General features: G+C 41.1%; 2 long non-coding RNA genes across 2 annotated transcripts; one reads left to right on the plus strand and one right to left on the minus strand.

Annotated features, from left to right (window-relative positions):
- Window positions 1–8,067: 8,067 nt before the first annotated feature.
- LOC135415612 (uncharacterized) lies at window positions 8,068–13,591 on the minus strand. The gene is made up of 3 exons (XR_010431210.1): window positions 13,531–13,591; window positions 10,530–10,733; window positions 8,068–8,244 (listed from the first exon to the last, which is right to left on the minus strand). It is a non-coding gene; the product is annotated as an uncharacterized LOC135415612 (long non-coding RNA).
- Window positions 13,592–13,663: 72 nt separating this feature from the next.
- Window positions 13,664–21,032, plus strand: LOC135415572 (uncharacterized). Its single transcript, XR_010431194.1, has 3 exons — window positions 13,664–13,955; window positions 20,578–20,624; window positions 20,916–21,032. It is a non-coding gene; the product is annotated as an uncharacterized LOC135415572 (long non-coding RNA).
- The last annotated feature ends 106 nt before the right edge of the window (window positions 21,033–21,138 follow it).

Here is a 21,138-nt window from a genome sequence, read left to right on the forward strand (position 1 = left end):
GGGAGCAGAGAGGGTAGAGTTAAGGCCATCTGTGGCAGCTTAGCTAGAAATACAAGTATCATTCACGTATTTGATGTATCTCCTAATTACTGGCATGGGAAGAAAACATAAATTAGTGATGTTTGTGACTCTCCAGTGCTAATGGTTTCAGTTTCTGACTCTGTTACAGACTTATGGATGCCCTTGGTTACATCGTTTAGACGAGGATATATCTGACTAAATATAGAAGTCTACACCTGACTTACCTGCACAGGATCTCTTTGCAGACAAGGAACAGGGGAGCACAGTGGGAAATGCTTTTTCATAGAATCATAGAATGGATTGGGTTGGAAGAGACCTTAAAGATCATCTAGTTTGAACCCACTGTCATGGGCAAAGACACTTTCCACTAGACCGGGTTTCCACTAGCCTGGCCTTGAACACTTCCAGGGATGGAGCATCCACAGCTACTCTGTGCAATCCGTGCCAGTGCCTGACCAGTGTCAGAGTAAAATATTTCTTCTTAATATCTAATGTAAACCTGCTCTCAGTTTGAAGCCATTCCCCCTTGTCCTGTCACTACATGCCCTTGTAAATATTCCCTCTCCATCTTTCTTGTAGGTTCCCTTCGGGTACTGGAAGGCCACAATTAGTTCACCCAGAAACCATTCTCTTCTCCAGGCTGAACAAAGCCAATTCTCTCAGCTTTCCTTGCAGAAGAAGTGCTCCAGCCCTCTAATCATCTCAGTGGCTTCTTCTGGACTCTCTCCAATAGGTTGATGTCCTTCCCCTGTTGGGGACTTCAAAGCTGGAGGCAGCACTGCAGGTGGGGTCTCACCAGAGTGAAGCAGAGGTCTCACCTGCTGCCCACAAGGCTTTGAATGCAGCCCAGGATACTGGTGGTTTCTGGGCTGCAAACACACATTACCAGCTCACGTCCAGCCTCTCATTCACCAGTACCTCCAGTCCTTCTCCCCAGGGCTGCTCTTGACCTGTTCATCCCCAGCCTGGATTGATAAAGGGGATTGCCCAGACCCAGGTGCAGCACCTTGCACTTGTTCTTATTACACCTCATGAGCTTCCCATGGGCCCACTTCTTCAGCTTGTCCGGGTCCCTTTGGATGGCATCCCATACTTCAGGTGTGTCAACAGCACCACTCAGCCTTTTATCAGGAGCAGATGTTTAAAATGGACCAGGTAAATAGTACCTTTCAGAGTCTTTCCCTCACCAGTGATGGGGAAGGCAATCTGAGAAGCATTTTCACATTGCACACATGTTAAAGTAGATTAGCCAAATCCCCTCCTCCTACATATTCACACTTGAAGAGAAGGGACAATTGGTCCTCCACTGTGACAAGCACACCATGGTTTCCACTGAGACACAACTCTTCCACAGGGCTGGACATTCCCTATGTTTCAGTGGTGAGCCAGCCTTGAGCTGTGCACAACAGGAGGGACTTGGGGAAGACCTTGTCAAAAGAGTAAAAGCTATCCTTGGCCATGGCTGAGGAGTTCCTAGGTGTGGTGGGGGGAAAAACAGTTTTCCCCCTGAAGCTATAAAATGGTAACCCCCAAGGGGGTGGTGACCCTTGAGGTTTGAACCAATGAGTGCTTTTGCAAAATATAAACATATCACAAGCAGACCGGAAAAGAAAGTTGTAGTTGTAGTTGTTGTTGGAGTGGTGGCCATGTTCTGAGGCCACGAGAAAGGGGCCTGGAGCCCCGTTGGGGGCTCTACCCCCCCCCCCTCCCCAGCCCCCGGCCAGGGGGCTACAAGAACTTGGAACAGTGTTAAACTGGGCCAGGTTCTGTAGCTGAGAGCTGAAGAAGTTTCTCCACTGTAAGCAGCAGCAAGAGATACTGAAAGCAGTGACATGGTCTTAAGCTGTGCCAGGGGAGGTTTAGGTTAGATAGTAGGAAGAAATTCTTTATAGAGAGGGTAATCAGGCATTGGAATAGGCTCCCCAGGAAAGTGGTGGATTCACTGTCCCTGAAGGATTTTAGGATGAGACTGGTTGTGGCACTTAGTGCCATGGTCTAGTAACCTTGGACTTGATGATCTCAGAGGTCCCTTCCAACTGGGCTGATTCTATGATTCTTCAGCCATGGCAAAGGGAATGTAAAGGAGGGGACTACCCACCCGAAAAGCAACATCATTTTTGCATTTCAAGAACATGTTCTGAAGACTGGGACTCCTAATGCAAAAAAGTGGAAGTAACAAATTCAGGTGACAGGTCAGCTCTGAAAGGCGTGGATGGAGTCCCTCATCAATCATCCCATATTTCCATATTTTTGTCAGTTCATGGTGTCACCAGTCATTTAAAAGTATTCATAAATGTCACTAATGGATTATCACTGCATCCTGAAAAAAAAAAGCTACATTTACTTATGCGTGGAATGTCAATTAAATTGAGATGGATATTGAAATTAATAAGTACCCAGTAAAATATAAAGCGCACAATTGATTTTAGATCCTCTGTTATATGCACAGCATGTAATTACCAGTAGTAAATCTGAAATGAAAATATAGAAGCTTATGAGATGCTTCAATGCAGTTGTTCATTTAGATCCACATAAATTCAGGGGGCACACATTAGAAGTGCCAGCACTAGCATGAAAGGACTAAGCTATAACTACAACCTTCATGGAAGGAAAACAATAAAAATCCTTCCACAGAAGGAGAAGAGAAAAAAAATATATAACTCTCATCAGAGAAGCTTACTGTCATGTGTTGATTCTTATATGGTGGGGGTAAAAATGAATAAATAAGTAACCCATCTAGCAGGATACAAAACAAAAATGCCAGGAGTTTCAAAGTTTATGTTTTCTTTATTTTCAATAAATAAGGGAAATTGGAATGTGGTAGGTATCTAGAACAACTAACAGCCAAATTCTTCAGGCACTTTTTACTGCAAATGATAATTTTGTAATTCAGTTTAGTATGCGTTTTTCTTGCCTGTAATAGGAGACTTCAGAGATTCATGCAAAGCTACAATTTGTTCCGCTCTGGGTCCATTTTTATGCTGTGCTTGTCACCCCAATATCTGAATTCCTGACACATTGAGATTTCACTCACATTCTACAACATTTTTGTAGGCAAATCCTTGTCTCATAGTCTGTTTTTCTAGAGACAACATGGGCTTCTATCAGTGGTCTTTAATTTCAGTTACTGTGGACTATTGCTCTTCTCAACTGCCAAAAGAACCATAATATATTGGGATGGTCTGTGTTGCATAAGAACAGCCTGTCCATAATATTCTTATTGTATCCAATATATATATTGTTATATATTGAATTATATCATCCATTATGCATCAGTCTATAAAGAAAAAAGAAATATTTGCAATCCTAGATGTTAATAAAGGTCATCTTCAGAGATCTTAGGGTGTTACAAATTTATGCCAAAATCAGGTGAGACTTTGCTGGCATCCCTACCCACACAAGGCAGGGAGACACATTTCACTTACTGAGGTCTTCAAACCACAGGCTGGTGAAAATCTTCAGCAAACTTGGTCTAAAACAGTTGCCACACAGTGGAGGAGTTTGGCTTTGGATCCAGATCCAGAAGACACAGTGACCTACCCAGATCTAACAGATGGAATTCGATGGCCTTAAACACGCACATGTAGTGTCATTGTACATGTTGTAAGGGATTAATTCCTCTTTCCACCTGTCATTCCAGAAAACAACATCTCTCACATGTCCTGTGACATACCTGGCCAGTCCATCAAAATGTCTTAAACAGCTGAGTGTATCTAACGCATAGGGGTTAATACTAGGACGGATCCTCCAAAGGGCCTCAAATTATAACAGAATCCTAGCTTTAGGCTATTAATTGCTGTCCTGTCTGTACATCCATATCCTCTACTTGCATAGAGGTATCACTTCTTTCCTCTGGCAAGGCTGGGAAAAAAATTATGTCCAAGAGCTCTTGAGTCATTTGGATGTAAGTCTTCATCCAACAGTAGGTCTTAACAGCAGGCATTAGATGAGGAAATAATTCCTGTTCTTTTGGCTGTGTTTAATGGGAGAGGGTACACAGAGCATATCTAATGGCATTTGGCTGCCACACTACACAGCTGAGGTTGTCTCACAGAAAGATACTTTCTCTCACTGGTTTCAGGTTTAGAGCAAACACACTGACTTGGAGTGGATTATTCATCTGAGAAGATAAAAGGAAATAAAATTTCCAAGAACCACAGTGACTCCAGTGTTTAAATGGGAACAAAAAAACCCCTTGGACTCTGTATCTAAATTTCACGGGCAGATAATTCAGAGACTTCAAAATATGAATAATAGGCTTGGTGTCTATGAATGCAGACTTCTGAATATTTTTAATAAGCTCTGGCTACAGACATTTTACAATCTAAAGAAATATAAAGCAAGCAACAAGAATCAACTATTCTTTATAAAGCTAATATATTTCTCACTCGCTCCAAAATTATCTCTGTGGATGGCTGATCTCTGAGTGGTGATAAGCAGATATGTCAGAAGAGAGTTTAAAGTGTATACATAAAATTTTCTTTAGTCCTCCTGAGCAAACCATAGTCACTCAACCCTTATATTTGCAAAAGGGGTTAGTAACAGAGTCTTAGAAGGGAGTTATTTGCTAAGAGGGTCCTGTCAGCTTTGAAGCACGTGAGCAGAGTCACTGAGTTCACAAGGAGTCTTGATTAGAGCCTGTCTGTTCTTTGTGTATTGAAATATTGCCCAGAACAGTTGGGTCCAAAATTGAACTACATTACTAAAACCAGCACTACAAACAGTGATTATGATGCTGATAAGAAAGTCATCTGTATTCCATGTAGGACAGGTTGGTTTTTGTTTTTTAAGTAAATATCCTTAATTACCCACATTTATTGCACCTTCCTGACTTTTCCACATAATGTGCAGAAAGACATCACTGTGGACCACCATTATAATCAGAATGAGCAACCTGTCGTGAGAAAAGTGAAAATAAGGAAACCTGTCTTTTTAATGTATGTGTTGATCATTTCTCCTGGCTGGAGTTCAGCCAAACTTCCAGGGAAAACATCCTTTTGGACATCTCTTCTCTACCAAGCTTTTAGGAATCACATCACCCTAATTACCCCTGAAATCTTCATACCTGGCTCAAATTTGGTTGAAATTCACCAACATTTTTAAAAGGTGTTCAGTGGGACAAGACAGTGAACCTGAGTGAAAAAGGACAACATCAAAATTAATCTTGTGTGACACCTCCACTGTTCAGCTGATTCAGTAAAATTTTAGTCTCATTTGTTCCCACTGGAAATGGGTCTTCCCAGGTATTACAAAAATTTAAGGATACTAGGACAGGTGGGGAAGCAAATCTTCCTTACTACTCACAGAGAACAGGAGGATTTAATATTTTATTTCCTTAATTTTTATCCAGAATTTTCCCTAGATCCTCTGTAGGATAAAATATAAATTCAGTCCTGAAATCAATGTTCTCAGAAGATGGGCAGCTGACTGAATCAGTATGTGGATGAAAAACACATTATCACCATCCCCTTAATGGTAACAGAGCTCCCACCTTCCAAATCCCAACCCTACAACCATCTCATTTCATATTCCGTCCTTCTATAACAATACACTTCTGTGCATATTCAGCTATTCCCTCTACATCTCTTTGTGTGTCTCTGTCTCAGTCTTTTTTTTTTTATTTTCTCTATTTTTTCAGAGCACTGGGGTCAGATAACTTGGCCTTGAGGAACTAGTGCATAACAATCCTTTTTATCCTCTTGGTTCATCGCAAACCTATGGCACTGAAATTACCTTCTGCCAAGCAGACCTGTGCTTTAGGGGCTGGATTATAAAAGCAGGCAGGTGTATGTCACCAGCATCCCCACTGGTTTGCAAATTGGTCCCCAAGAGACACCTTGGCAAATATTCCCACAGCATCCGGAGCTCTGCATAATAGAAGCTAAAACAACTAAAAAGGAAATGCTGCTTTCTATACACTGCATTTGTTTTGCTTGAAGTCTGTCAGATCTAAAGCCAGAGGCATGATAACAGCTAATGTATTCTCCACCTGAGAGCAAGGCACCACCTTCCATGAATCTAAAAGAGTGGAATTATGATCCTGAGAGGATTACAAAGTGTATCAACTTCTTTTACCCAGGGTAGTGGATTTTTCCAGACCAATTCAGTGTAGTTTCGTAAGGATTTGCTGTTTTAAACCAGAAAAAGTACAAAAGAGAAAAGGGCTGGGAAGGGCACTGGCCAAGAATGACTCTGAAAAGGACTGACAGTTTTTGCACAGTTTCTTGAGGAAGCAAAGGTTATGTTGCCATGCTCTGTGAGAGTGTGTGTGTGTGTGTGTGTGTGCTGGTCTTTCCCAGTTTTGGACAGAATCAATCCAATTTGATACAGAAGAACACATCTCAGATATCAAGTTGTCAGAAGTTTAATGGAAACCAAGATCTGCAATCTGAGCTCTTTACCTCTCAGACACTTGGAAATCTGTACAAGAAAGAGCTGTTATAAAAGTCCCTAAAGCTTCAGAGCTTGTAACTTAGTGATAAACATCTGAGAACACAAATAGAACCTCCTGAGCAGATCATAGAAATCAATGTTTCTGTATTTCCACCACTCAGGGCATGATTTGCTTTAAGGACATCACAGCAAGTCACAAGGAGCATGAAAGCTCTTTACCTGCAGAGTCATGCATCACAATGAAGCCATAATATGTGCAATGAGCTTGTTAGTACAATATCAGATGATGAGTGAGGCTCCTGCTGTACAAAACATTCTTAGCTTGACAGGTTTACGGTCCAAACAGTAGAAAGGAGGTGGAGAGAGGAGCCTGGGGCATAAAGGTGAAAAGAAACGAGTAACACACCGTGTTCTCAAGCAGTGATATAGTCAGGACCAAAAATCATGTCCTCTGAAAAAAAAAAATCAAAACAAAACAAAAAAACAACAGTGGTGCCCTAGAAACTGCACCAACCTGTATCCTACTCCAGTCTGCTGCAAATCAATTTTGCACTGTCAGTCAATGGCCAGTGAGTTACCAAGGCCAATAAACCTGTGTTGAAACACTGAATGCATTTGAAGTGTATGGCAGGAGTCACCCTATCTAACTTTAGATGACTTCAGGGTGAACTTCTCAGTAAGTCACCCTGGGCTGACTTAAGATCAAGTTAATTAGGTGGAGGAGTTTTAGAGCATAAATTGTGCCCGCCTAATTCAGAGTGAGATGAAACACATCTGAAAATCCACTAGGCCACAGAAAGCAATGTAACCAAGTTAATCCCACTCCTGCATCCCACGTGCCAACAGATCAGCAAACAGGTCCAAGAGCAGATTTAGCTGGGGTGCAGGTGGGGCATGTGAGCAAAGGGAGGTGTGTCCAGGCCAGAGCCTCCTCCTGTGCTAATACAGACTGGAGTAGCAGAAGTGTCCAGGTGAGGAGCAACTGCTGTGTGCACACACATCCAAGTATTACAGCAGGTCTCTCCTTGGCCTCAACCTGGAAGAATCACCTGTCTGTTCCTGAAGGACAGGTAGAGCTACAGACAAGATAACGAAACAATTCCTTTTGTTTGCCTGTCAGGCTCTTCCTGACAAGACCTGGCTTGAAGTGCTCTTTGCGTCAGTTCTGAAGGCACAAGTTCTGTTCCATATTACCACATCCCTGAGCTGCCTCCCTGGCTGTTTTATAGCACCCTGAAGAGTTTTCTTAGGTTTTCTCTCATTCTCTTTGTCAATCAATACCAGAAAGGTATTTAGCCACATCAGCAAAGCGATCCATTATGTGAAGCACCCTCCTGGCAGGAAAAGACATTACATTTATTTTTCTAATGCAGCTGAGTAGACATTAATATCTGTAATTACTACTTAAATGCAGGCTGACTGATTCCTCTGTGTTCAGACCATCTGCAGATTGCTCTGAAAATCACAGTCTTGAAATAACACTGACTTTATCCTGTCTTTTTCTATCAAAACATGGTTCTGGGCATGGATCCTACTCTTACATGAAGCTGATTAAGGGCTTGTATTTGTGGAGGTGAGGAAATTTTTGTCATAGTCACCATAGTGTCCGAATAGCATGGGGGGAATGGCTTTAAATTGAGAGCAGCTTTAGAGTGAATATTAGAAAGAAATTCTTTATTGTGAGAGATGTCCATGGCTTCATATGCATTTCTGAAAATCTGAATTTATGAGAATTGTTGTCAGCAGTGTAAAGATGGGGAAAAGCTGCTTCTGTACATTATGTTGGAACTGAAGATGTTGAACACATGGTTCCTTACTTCTTTCTTTCATCTACCAGAGATTTTGAAAGAGAATAATAAAGCGAGCATTAGTCATTAATAACTTTCATGGAGAAACTCAAATATCTCACACCAAAAATAATTAAATCTCTCTGTTTTAGTCCTCCACATAAACTCTTGTGGAAATATCACTCAGCTCTACTGTTTAAGGATGGAAAATGGAATGGTTCCCTCTCTGTGCAATCTGCTCTCTTACTCACTGATCCAAAGCCATCGTAGTCTGCCATATGCTGTGATGGAGGAACAGCCCACTTGCAGCACAGGTGAGCTGCACATGCACACAGTATCTTGAAGAGAAAATATCCCCACACCAGATGTGTCTCCTGGAGCAGATAAATGCTCCATGGCTCTTTGGCTGACCCCATGAGCTTTGCATATCCTGTCCATTGCCTCCATTTTCACTCTATATTTTGTATATCATCCCATGCTTTGCATTGGCTACAGAGTAGGAAACACTTTGCCTTGAACTCTGCTCTCAAATTCTCTCTTTCTCTTTGAAAGCATCCTTTTAAATCGAACTCTTCAAACCAAGCTTCTGGCTTTTCTCAGAGCAGAAGTTCCAGCTATCTGTTTTCTGGTTAACTGTTCCACTATTACCCTGTTTTCCGATGAAAATGAAGCCTGGGTGGTCTCACTCACATTGTGAGTGTCTCTATGTGCACCACCAATAATTTCTGACCTCATTAAACAAAATTATAGAAAAGCCCGAAGCCTCATAGATAATTACATTTCATGAAGGCAGAAGACAAATCTTACAGGCACTGCCACTGCAGGAAAATAAACAAGCATAAATCTTGGCATACACAGGAAAATCCACATGGGAGAGAGCCTTTTACAGGACCCCCAAGCACAAGAAAATATTCAGTCATAGTTTAAACCTTGCTTAAAGCCAAAGTCAATCTACCACAAGACACACATTCACAGGCAAAGCAATTTAATTTATTCCCAAAGTTCTGAAGTAAGTGTTGGGTTCATTCTGTGTAATATCTTAATTAGGTTTGTATGTGAGCTGAAAGAGAGTAAAAAAGCTTGGGATAATAGATGCAATACTAAGTTTTTATAGATGATTTAATTCTGAATCTAGAAGGTATTTATAATTTCTTGGTAGTTGTTTGCTTGTCTGTGTGAATCCAAATTCACACAGTGACTCTTTTTTTAAGTTTGTTCCAGACATCCATTTTTCTGAAAACATTGCTGCCCAGTTTGCAACCTCCTGTTGCATTCTGCTCCTTCACTGACAGTTTTCTTCCTACTCTTCCCATCTTCTGTAAGACTGTTATATTACTGCAGGTTGCCCAGAGAAGCTGTGGATTCCCCATCCCTGGAAGTGTTCAAGGCCAGGTTAGATGGGGCTCGGAGCAACCTGGTCTAGTGGAAGGTGTCCCTGCCCATGGCAGCGAGGTTGGAACAAGATGATCTTGAAGATCCCTTCCAACTCAACCTTTCCGTGATTCTGTGACTGTCAGTGCAAGCCAAGACTGGAGCCAGGTGTCTGAGAGGGCTGTGGAACCTCCACCATCAGAGATTTTAAAGAAAGTGTGAGATAATTGAGAAGGTGATATTCGATTAATCATGTTTTGGGTCAGAGGATTAAGACAAATAAATTGCCAGCCTTATTTTCCACTATTCTGACATGATCTGACTCTGTTATTTGTCTCCACTACCCTTTGTTCTGACAAACACTCTGTCCAGATCACTCTGCAAATTTCTTGCTCCAAGCACACTCTTATTTTTATACTGCTCATAATAATATACAGTGTTGGTGACTTGGTGGGATGTCACGTGGTATCTCCTGTCTGCCTGGTTTCTCTTGTTACCATCTAAGATCAGTTGGCTTATTTTTAGTCAACATGAAGGAAACATCACAAAGCTTAATTTTGCTGGCTGAAACCCCATTCTTTAGAGAAAACAAGTCAAAAAATGAAAGCAAGAAGAAGAAGGAGGTCCCAGCTATGTTTTATTATCAGCGTATTGTACCGTCCATTATGCAAAGAGAATTTCATCCCACCGTTGAGCGTTTCCAATGACTCCCAACAGCTCTGGTTATTCACTTACCTTTAAAACTAACAAGATTCATGTACTCAGGTCTTAGCCAGAGGTTTATAGATTTCTAGCACTCACCCCTTACGGCCTCCATAAAGACATCTGTTAAATCTCTCCTTGATCATGCTCTCCTTCTAACTCTATTTTTAGCCAGGACTATCTTTCCATTTGGCAATAGTATGGCAGGAAAGAAAATTGCACTAAATTCTCATTGAAGCCTCCATACGAGCTCACCTCTTGCTTAGGAAGTTGGAAATTCCTGGAAAGTGAGTTTTCTCAGCAAGTCTCACTGCACATTTTTCTGGTGGTTTAACTTTCCTGGTTCCTGTCCCCGTGGTGTCAGAACAAGGGGCTGAACAGGCCCATGGTGTATTGATGATCATCGTGTTTAATTTCTGTGTCCTCTGAGGCTTTCTGAGGTGTGTTCTACCAGAGATCCTGGTGGAACAAAGCCTTGGTAAGTCCCAGACCTTCCCCAATGGTTTTTCTCCCTGCTTGGTGCAGCAAGGCAGTCTCCAAGGTGAGCAATGAAAAAGCAAGGCTTGCTGTGCTATTGCCTGTGGCAAAGAGACAGGAATTGCTGAACGACCTTTTCTCCCACTTTCCTATCCATGCAATAGTTTCATTCACCAATTTTTTTTTTGGCTTGCACTGTTGTTACCTATAAATGATCAACCAGTCTCTTCGACACGGTGCAAATCGCTGCATTTTTTTCCATTCATTTTCTTTGATTCAGTTTGTCTTGCTCAGTTCAGGGATCAGCTATTCTTTCTCCTGAGAGGATTTACTTTTCTCATCTACAAACTACTGGCTTTATTTATGTGGTGGTGTCAGAAAGTTCACAAACACAGTGCTTGTTAAGATTTGTGTGTGTTCCTTATTTTCTTTTGGTTTTGATGATAACTAAGATTATTAATGGTTCTCCCCTGGCTGAGGTCTCTAATCTGGTATGGACTAGTTCAAAGGGAACAACAAACTGCAGAGAACAAGATAAACTGTGCACAACCCAACTTACAGTGACCTTTCTTTCTTCTGCAAAAACTACTAGTTTAAGAAAAATCTCCACAGTCATAAATCACCATCAATCACCGCTGTTTGGAAAGAGCTGGATGAGTTTGGTACATTTATCATGGTTTAAGGAATTTTGACATGTTGTCCTCCTCTGAATGTTAAAGTTCTTTTCTTTGTGGTTGTTTCCTTCCACCACACACACACATTACAGGAGGCTGCTCAGAAAAGTGACAGTATCAATTGTCTTTGCACATCCAGGGGGGAGAGGAGGCACATTGTCCATGCTCCCTGAAGATGAAAACATTGGAGGAATTTGACCTTGACTGAAGGAATTTCCGTGGAAAATTAGAAAAATAACAGTTCCCTAAAGAGATGCCAGGTCATAATTAGCATTGATGGCAACCAACCTCCTGCGTCATTTGAGGCACCTCACAACAAAAAATGTTATCTTTTGACCGAGTTGTTGGCAGCCACATGTGGAAAAAAGTTAAGATTTTACCCACTATTTTCTAGTGGGTAAAATCTAGATTTTTTCTAGATTTTTTTTTTTTTTGCAGGCTGAGAGCTACTTCACTTGACTGAAAGTAAATAACCCACCGAAGACAGGCAGGTGATCCAAGAGTAAGGAAAATGTTCATATACCATGTAACCATATGCGGATAATAGGATTATAGGTTGGACTCAATGATCATAGAGGTCTTTTCCAACCTAGTAGATTCCATGATTTTGTGTGATTTATAACTAGAAGAGATTAAAAAGTTGGATTTCCATAGTACTGAACATTTTTTATGGGTTTTTTTTCTGCCTCAGTGCGGGACTTGGAACACAAGCAATATTTGTTTAAAAATGGAAATTTTGAAAAGTGCAATTCATAACTGCTCATTTGAATTATTTCTTTTTATAAAAGAAAAATCCCCACTCTCAGTTATAAGCATTTTGCTTAGACTTTATTCATTAAATTGAAACCAAATATTAATAACTTCTTTGATTTGACCTGAACCTATTTGCAACCTTCTTCTGTTAAACTGACTGGTAGATCATGATTTCCTGTCACTAAAAGTTTTTATGGAGTATTAAATTTCAGCTCTAGCAGCCATATAAAAATTTCTCTGGGAGCAGAGAGAAAAATATGTCTTTATTGTTCTCCAGAATCATCCTGCAGACCATGTTTTGAGCGTGGATCTCACATCTCTGGCAGTCAGGCTGATTTTAAACTATTTCAGCTGGTGCAAGGAGAGCAGTAACATAGACTGGGATGCTGGGTGTTCTCCAGTTCCAGGATTAGAATAAGGAATTAATGGATTTCCTCTTGTCTGTTCTGTGCTATAAAACTGTCGACGTACACATTTAAACTGACAAATCTGAATTTATGCATCCAAATTTAGGTATCTATATGTATGCAAGATGCTCAGTTTAATAGCCTGCCTGCAGGTGTATGAAACATAGAATCCTAAAATGGTTTGGGTGGGAAGGAACCTTCAAGATCATCCAGTTCCAATGCCCCACCATGGGCAGGGACACCTTCCACTAGACCAAGTTGCTCCAAGCCCCATCCAACCTGGCCTTGGACACGTCCAAGGATGAGGAATCCATAGCTTCTCTGGGCAAATGAAGACATTGAGCTGTTCTCAACAAGCCTTTCTGGATTCCAGATGTTGTTGCAGAAGGACATGGTTATCTCTGCAGATCAGGCAGGACTATATGGATGCTTTTGCCACTCTGAGAACTCTTGTGATGCCTCTGTGTGTGCAACAGGGTTAAGTGTCTGAACTCCTGATGTAGTCAACAAAGGTTTGACCAACAACAGAGGTTGGTTTCAGCAGCCTGAAAAATAGAAGGATGATCTCACAGCTCCTACATTCAAACAGAAAAAGGACATTCCAGTCCAGACCAGCAGCTGAGGTACAGGCAGACTGTCCTACAGCATCTCATGTGCTGGATGCTTCTGTTCAGGCAGCTCAAGAAAACCTTATCTTCCCTGACTGCTGTCGGACCTTAGTGCACAGAGGCACTTAATTGTTTCAATTTCAAACTGAATTCCACATCAAGGCTGACTTCAATTGCTCCAGCAGAGCATCCAGTGCCATGACATAGACTGTCCAAAGTGGGGAAATGGCAGGAGACCTCTGTGTGGAGCTTTTATAACTCAAGGTGATCTACTCAGCACAGTCAAAAATGTTAAAGGCAAGTCTACATTTGGTCAGATGGACTGAGATATAAATACCTTTGACTCCAGTGGAAGGTGTCCTTGCCCATGGATAGAATTGGACGATCTTTAAGCCCCCTTTCAACACAAACCATTCTGTGATTCCATGATTCTATGACTCCACTGCCAAGAGTTCTGTTGCCCACAGCATCAGCTCAAATACCTGAGTCCCATATAAAAGAACCCCACTCTGGACAGCTTGAGCAGGGGAAGTTCAGTCACATTCCCAGTGCATACCTCAAGACATCAAAAATTAGTGAAGTGACCCCTGGTGCCTCCAGGAGAAATAGCTTCATTTGTTTCAAAAACATCTGGGAATTAAGAAAAATGCAAATTCCAGTAAGGTTTCTTGATATGGAGACAAGCGTTCGAAATGAAATATGAACACCTTTTCTACTCTTGCTTGTTGTCTGCACTCTACTGTCACTATAGCACAGAAAAAGGCAAGGCAAATTCATTTAACTAGAAAAAAATCCTCTCTTTTAATAGGGAATACTTGTTTTCAAGGATTAGCTCCATTTTATCCGTTCTCAGCATCCAATTAGTTATGTTCCTCTGTTGAAATAGCCTATTACATCCTCCTAGACCTGTCCCCTTGGAAAAAACAAACTCATTTCTATGGAAAACAGAGAATATCAGTTTTTCAGACTTGCTTGGAATTACTCTTTTCACATCACAATTTTGGTGCAAAGGTATGGATGAAGTTTGATATTTGGCTGAAATATTAACAGTGCAGACAGGTGGCTGCCTGGCTGAGCACAGGCTCTTCAGGAGAAAACCTCAGCTTGAAATACAGTTGCACCATTGCCAACAGTGATGAGGTGAGTTCTTTAAGGTCTAAAGTACATCTGTGAGAGACATCAGAGGTGGAGAGGGAGGTTTATCTCTCTCATTCAGTGCAGCTCCACACAGCTGGCAATGACTGGATCAGGACTAGAGCTGGATGCTGAAGCCTGTGCCCAAACTAGCTCGTTTCCCCAAGCCCTCTTTCTCTCTGTTCCTTTCTATTCTGCCCTAGAAAAAACTCAAATGGAGTGAGATAACAAAATAAAGGCATTTTTGCATTATGGAAACTACTTTTTCTCTAAAGATAACTTAGGACAGAGAGATAAAGCCCGAAATTATATCAGCAGTGCAGATAAAGCCTCAAAGTCACCATTTGTGTTGATCAGGAAAAAACAAGGGGTGCAGCTAAACCATTCCCAGACACTGACTCCAAAAAAGAGCATGAACAAGGTATTCACAGGAGGGATAAAGGCTCATGGGGTCAGAATTAACAAAAATCCCTTCTTGACATGACACTTGAAGCCACCTTCAATCAATGCCAGCCCTGCAGACTGAAATATTTCTAAAGGCGGACAGAAGATTTATATGACCATAAATATATCAACTCATTAAGGTTTGGATGAAAGAGATGCATAGGTCTGAAAATTAATAACAGTTTGAAAGAAAAAATGATATTAAAACATCATCAGCCAAAAGCAATGTCGCCATTGTAACAACAAACACTAGATGAAATAGATAATGGAACTGAGAAATCATTAAGTAGTGTGAAAACAGATCCTCTGGATAAAATGAAATGTTAGCACTACAGACAATAATTATCACTCTTCTCTAATGCCCCAGTGCTCTGACTTGACCTTCTTGCTGTTGTCAGGCTCAAAGAAAGTCCAAAACAAAAATCCAAATTTTGATTGAGTTGCCCTAGTGAGCAGAAAACATTCATATAAATGAAATAAGGTGAAATCAATGGCATGCTGAAAAGCAAAGACAATAGAAGCTATCAAATTCCAAGCAGTAATTTGGTTTTGAAAAGAAAAATAATTTTGGATTTGCATAATCTTGAACTAAAATGACTATAGCTTAGGGAAATTGATTAAATTTGCCTGCAAATTTTCCTGTTCCCATTGTTACAGTTGTGTTAAAAGGCCTAGCAAAGTATTTCTTGAGTAATTTATTAAAAGGATTTAAACTTCATTTTCGTGTGTGAAAACTATGCATTTAACAGCTTTTGATTTTTCCACATTTCTTCATGACTCAAAGTGATTTGATGCAAATGTGGACTAATAGTTTCTGGCAGACTTCTCAGAAAGTACTAATGGGCTTGCAGTTTGTACATTTACTTATTTCATTGTGCATTTGGTCAACATAAATTGTGTGACAGTGCTTATCATGCCCACAAAGCTTTCAGGTTTGCTCTTACAAATATTTCCTATCTAAATTGATGCACATAAAATGTGAGATGTGCCGGGGGAGGCACAGCAGGTATTGATATCTCTATGTAATCTAATTACTGTGATTGATTGATTATGTCAAAAAGTAAATATGGAAGCTTCACTCTGCTTGATGTGCTGTGCAGGATACAGAAAAACAACAAACTGCCTTAGTGCCTACTCCTAATACAGGACAAGTGAAAATACAGTCACAAACATGGTAAGAAGTGATCCCACTAAGCTGCCTGACTGCTGGACACTTTCTGTAGGTCTAGGCAAAAAAGAAAATCTTAAGGAGACTGTGGAGAACAGTGCAGGGTTTTTTTGGCTGCTTGCTAACACGTTCGTATGAGCAAAGAAACAGCACTGTTGAAAATTAGGCAAGGAATGTAGGAAAGCCATCATGAGGAGACAGTAGATTATGGACTTGACACCTCATCAGCATAAAGGAGATGACAGGCATTGAAAGTAAGTACAGGCAGTCCCTCTCAGGCTTCCTGACTAACGTTCTCCAAAATCTTTCATGTTTTCCCCTCATTACTCAATGCAAGGCAGTGTCAGCATCCCAACAGAGCTTGGAAGAAGGAAGATATGGAGGGGCCAAGGAATGCTCAAGAACCCTGTTGGTGAACTGAAACCATGTCTGTCAGGACACAGGATGATGGCCAAACCCCTGGAATCACTTTATTCTCCAGCTGGAAACTACCAGCTATCATCTCTACCCAAGCCTTACACCTGAGTGTAAGAGCACACATCTGCAAAGGATGACAGAGTAGGGGGGTTATGATGGAGTCACAGCATTACAAATTCTTGATGACTAACATTTTTATTATTACTCTGTGTCAAAACCCCATTACTAATCTTAGCCCTTATTCCTGCTGTCTCATCAGCTGGAGAAACCCAGATCAAGAAACTGTATGAGCTGTGTAAGCCCTTCCCCAAGCAACTTAACATACAAGCCCCAGCAGGTGGGTGCAGCAGGATCAGAGAATCACAGAATGGTTTGGGTTGGAAGGGACCCTAAAGATCACCTCATTCCAACCCGCTGCCATGGGCAGGGACACCTTCCACTATCCCAGGTTGCTCCGAGCCCCATCCAACCTGGTTTTGAACACTTCCAGGGATGGGGCATCCACAGCTTCTCTGGGAAAGCTCTTCCAGTGCCCCATTACCCTCAGAGTAAAGAATCTTTTTGCTAATATCCATGGAGGTGAGGAAGGAATATCACTGACTTGTCCAAATTCATTCATCAGTAGCCTGTCATCATCCAGTTATGAATTAGGAGGGATTAGAAAAGAAGACCAAGGTAGCCTCCATGGCTGCTTTACAACCATCTCCTTCCAAGGGTGAGATATCCGGGAGAAGATATAAAGCTGCCTTCAAGGAACCTAAAATCAAGCAGCAGAAATAGCATTGACCTCTTGGATGGAAGGAAGGAAGTAGATTCCTAATAGCACTGAAACCTGATGGGTTGGGAACAGTCCCTACAGGTTTTGAAAACAAACCAAAGCTCATTCACAGGCATGAGAAGAAGGCATTAGATATCACAAAGATAATGATTTAGTTACTCCAGTGTCTCGTTGGTCCCATGGGGATAATGACATTTTCCTCAGAGGGATGCTGTGAGTGGGAAACACAGACACTAACAATCAGAATATGGCTATTAGGAGGAAATGTCTTCACTGAAAGAGTGTTTAAGCATTGGAACAGGCTCCTCAGGCAAGTGGTGGAGTCACCATCCCTGGAAGTGTTCAAAAAACAAGTAGACATGGCACTTCAAAATATATATTAGTGGGTATATTGGTATTCAGACAAAGGCTGGACTTGGTGATCTTGGAGGTCTTTTCCAACTTTAATGATTCTATTATTCTATGAAATCTTCATATTCTGCAGCATTTTCCTTGGAAATCTAGTCTCTCACACATTAAATCAAGTAGGCTCTTTGGGAGTGGGCACTGCAAGGTGGTGGCCTTACAGCTCACAGAAGCAAAGCTCAGCTGGAGAAACACATCACCACTTGGAAGGACAAATGTAAATACTAGAGGAGGGAAACAGGGGAAGAACTTTGGAACTGATAGTATGAGTGAGAAGGGCTGGAAAGTGCAGCTGTAAATGGCTCTCTAACTGCAGAACAGTTTAGTTTTACAAGCACAGAGTCCTCTTGTGTTATCACCCAGCACAGAGTATGTGAGAGAGTAAATGCTCACTAAAGACTTGGCAGCCTGGCCTCTCACAAGAAATATGACAGGGGCACAGGTTGCTTTGCTTTTTGTTTCAGTAATTGGATTTTTCTGGGCTCAGGGTGCTCCTTTCTGAGGTGGTGGGAACAGACACATTGGTAAGGGAAGCAGGCTAACAGTATAAAAATAGGGATCATTACTGAGCCCATGGAAATCTGGATCTGTGTCTCAAAAGGGAAGTTCAAAGGCATTTCACAACTTGCACAATTCCACGCCTAACAGGAGATAATCTCAGGAGCACCACCAAACTTTGCGTTTAGAGGGTTATTTTTATTTTAATTTGTCTCCTGAGGCAACCTCATTTGAGCTGAGTTTTAAGGACAAAGTGAAGGACTTTAAAAGCATCTTTAAGCCCACAACTGCAATACCTGCTACTACCTAAATCTCAAGTATTTAATGGTTCCTAAAAAATATATTGCCTTGTTAATGCCTGCAGCAAAGCATAGAGTTTATGGGGAGAGCACAGTAATGCCCCTTCAGCCATCTGGCCAGCAAGAATACAATGGGGTGTTTGATAACAGCCATTTCCATGTCTGCAGGAGATGGCTGCAATAAAAAGAACAAACAAGCACATTTACAGGGGGCTGCAGTTGGATACTGAGCCAGGCTAGGAACCATAAGAAATTTAATGCAAATCTCTAATGTCAAATCACAGACAACTCCATTGCTTTCAAAGTCAAATGGAGCTTGATGCTTTAAGTTATGAGATGCAAATAGTTATTCCAACCCAAAATGAAACTGTCTGAAGAACCTTGAGGGTCCCTGCCACCATCATTTTCACTTTCTAATGCAGTCCTTGGGAAAAAAAACCACCAGACCCCATGGAAATAGCACCAAAACAGCATGTACAGTGGAACTGAGCACCCCACTCACCTGTTTGGTGGAAAGAGACCAGTGAATTTTGAATTAAGGACATAATCACCAAATCAAAGTAAAGCTATTGCAGGGCACAGGGTTGAAGCAACCAGGAGATCTAGAAAGGATCTGAGCCTTCAGATGCTGAAGATTAGATTAGATATTAGGACGAAATTCTTTACTATAAAGGTGGTGAGGCGCTGATACATGTTGCCCAGAGAGGTTGTGGACTCCTTACCCCTGGAAGTGTTCCAGACCTGGCTGGATGGGGTCTGAGTAACCTGGTCTAGTGGAAGGTGTTCCTGCTCATGTCAGGGGGCTGGAACTGGATGATCTTTAAGGCCCTTTCCAACGCAAACCATTCTATGATTCTGTGAATACAGAGAAGGACTTCAGCACAATGATGGACTTGGAGTTGGAATTACAGGGGGATCAGCTCCAAACTTCCTATTACTTTGTGTATTATGAATGTCACAATTCTCGTCCAAGTCACGTTTCATGAAACCGCTTTTATATCAAGGCATGCTGAGCTGCGGCCTTCTTCCCTGGGCATGAAAATCACATCATATTATTTCATTCCTCTGCCTGTTTGTGCACTGGTCACACAAAAAGTTGTGAAAGTACAACCAGGTTTTTCAGGCTTTTAAACACACAAATATAAACCGCGATTAAGGGCACATCACATTTCCTCGTTCAGTGCCTTGCTTGTAAAATGTAATGGCTCCACTGTCTTTCCAGCATTGTAAAGTAAAGTTTTTCCCTTAAGCCCTAAAGGGAAGGAGAAATTTATGTCACCTAATTTCAACTATCTAAAAATTAGACATCTAATCCAAGATAGTCATCTGTGTCTTAGCTGATGCAGGGAATGAAGAATCTTCAGAGCACAACTCATGCAATCATAAACCAGGATAAGAATCAGCTCTGGGGGAAAAATGCCTGAGTGGAGATGTTTTCCTGTGCAGTGGGTTACAAGACTGATTTCACTCTTGAGAGATCTGTGGCACATTTAGTTCCCCAGCTATTAGGACTTACTGGTCTTCTAGGCCCTATAGGGTATCCCACACGATCTTCAGAAGGGTGTGATCTCCTCTGATTGTGTCATATTTACCAGTCCATGTGTCTCCATAGAGCACCTGAATGACAATAGAAGTCTGTGTTTAGGGAACTGAATAATACACCAATTTCCTGGTCAGTAGAACAGTTTTTCCCACTTCATTAACTGCATTAACACAATGCCCATTGTTTATTATGAGAATTCAGACACTTAGTCTATTTATCTTCACTTACACTTGGAGACCTAAACTGCAGTTATTTAATCCACAGAATGAATCCTTCCCTTTTGTTCCTAATGCATGTGGATGGGTCTGACTATGGAAGCATATTTCTGTTTTTGTTGAGCATAATGAGATCCCAGACAAAACACTTAGACTAAGCTCCTAATTTATTAAGGGCTAAATTACAGTAGGTATAAATTTGAGTATAGGTGTTCATGGTTTTGATGTTCACATTTGGACATAGATGCTCTTTAAGGTCCTTTCCAACCCAAATCTTCCTATGATTCTGTGAAGATCTTGGCTTCTTTCAATAACAGAACAAAATACTAATGTGGACAATGATCTAAAAAATTATTCTGCTTTTCTAAAAGCAATCTTTTTTCTCTTATAGTTGTTTAGTTCTCAGTCAACATCTTCCATCTGGTAATCTCACAGCATTTCATTCACGGCCTTTGATGAAAATCTTCTAGATTTTTTTCGCAGAAAGGCAGAAGCTTCATCATGAAGAGAATCCACGACAGGATAGATGAGTAAGAGTCTAACATTTACATCTTCAGATGCCAACATTGTAAATCTTAGAAGCAACATAAAGAATGGAATTGGATATGCAGCTGAGTGTAACACTAAGGCACCAGCATAAATCAGAACATAAACATTATGAAACAAAATATTGCTGCTTTGCTGCTTGACAAAAGTTGTGATTTTTGCTCAGCTTACGCTGTAAACAGTGAGTGCAGCAGAAATGACAAGGGTAGAAAACAGAATAAAACGGTGAATTGAAGCTCTAATTTATTTTCTTTTCTAAAAATATAATTTTTCAGGAACAGAACCTGGCTGCCTGTAAAGCAACTGGACCACCTGACCACAAAATGAATTACATTTATTTCAAATTACGCGTATGTGCAAAGAATATTTGAGACTAAAAATGCTTGTCTTGGAACTGTTGTTGGGTTAACCAAAAGAAATTACTGATTTTAAGGTCAACACAATCTCTCACTCTTTAAGGTCAATACAATCTTTCTCTCCCAGACAGAGTAATCCACT

Source organism: Pseudopipra pipra, chromosome 1 (assembly GCF_036250125.1).
Source record: "Pseudopipra pipra isolate bDixPip1 chromosome 1, bDixPip1.hap1, whole genome shotgun sequence".
Lineage (NCBI taxonomy): Eukaryota > Metazoa > Chordata > Aves > Passeriformes > Pipridae > Pseudopipra > Pseudopipra pipra.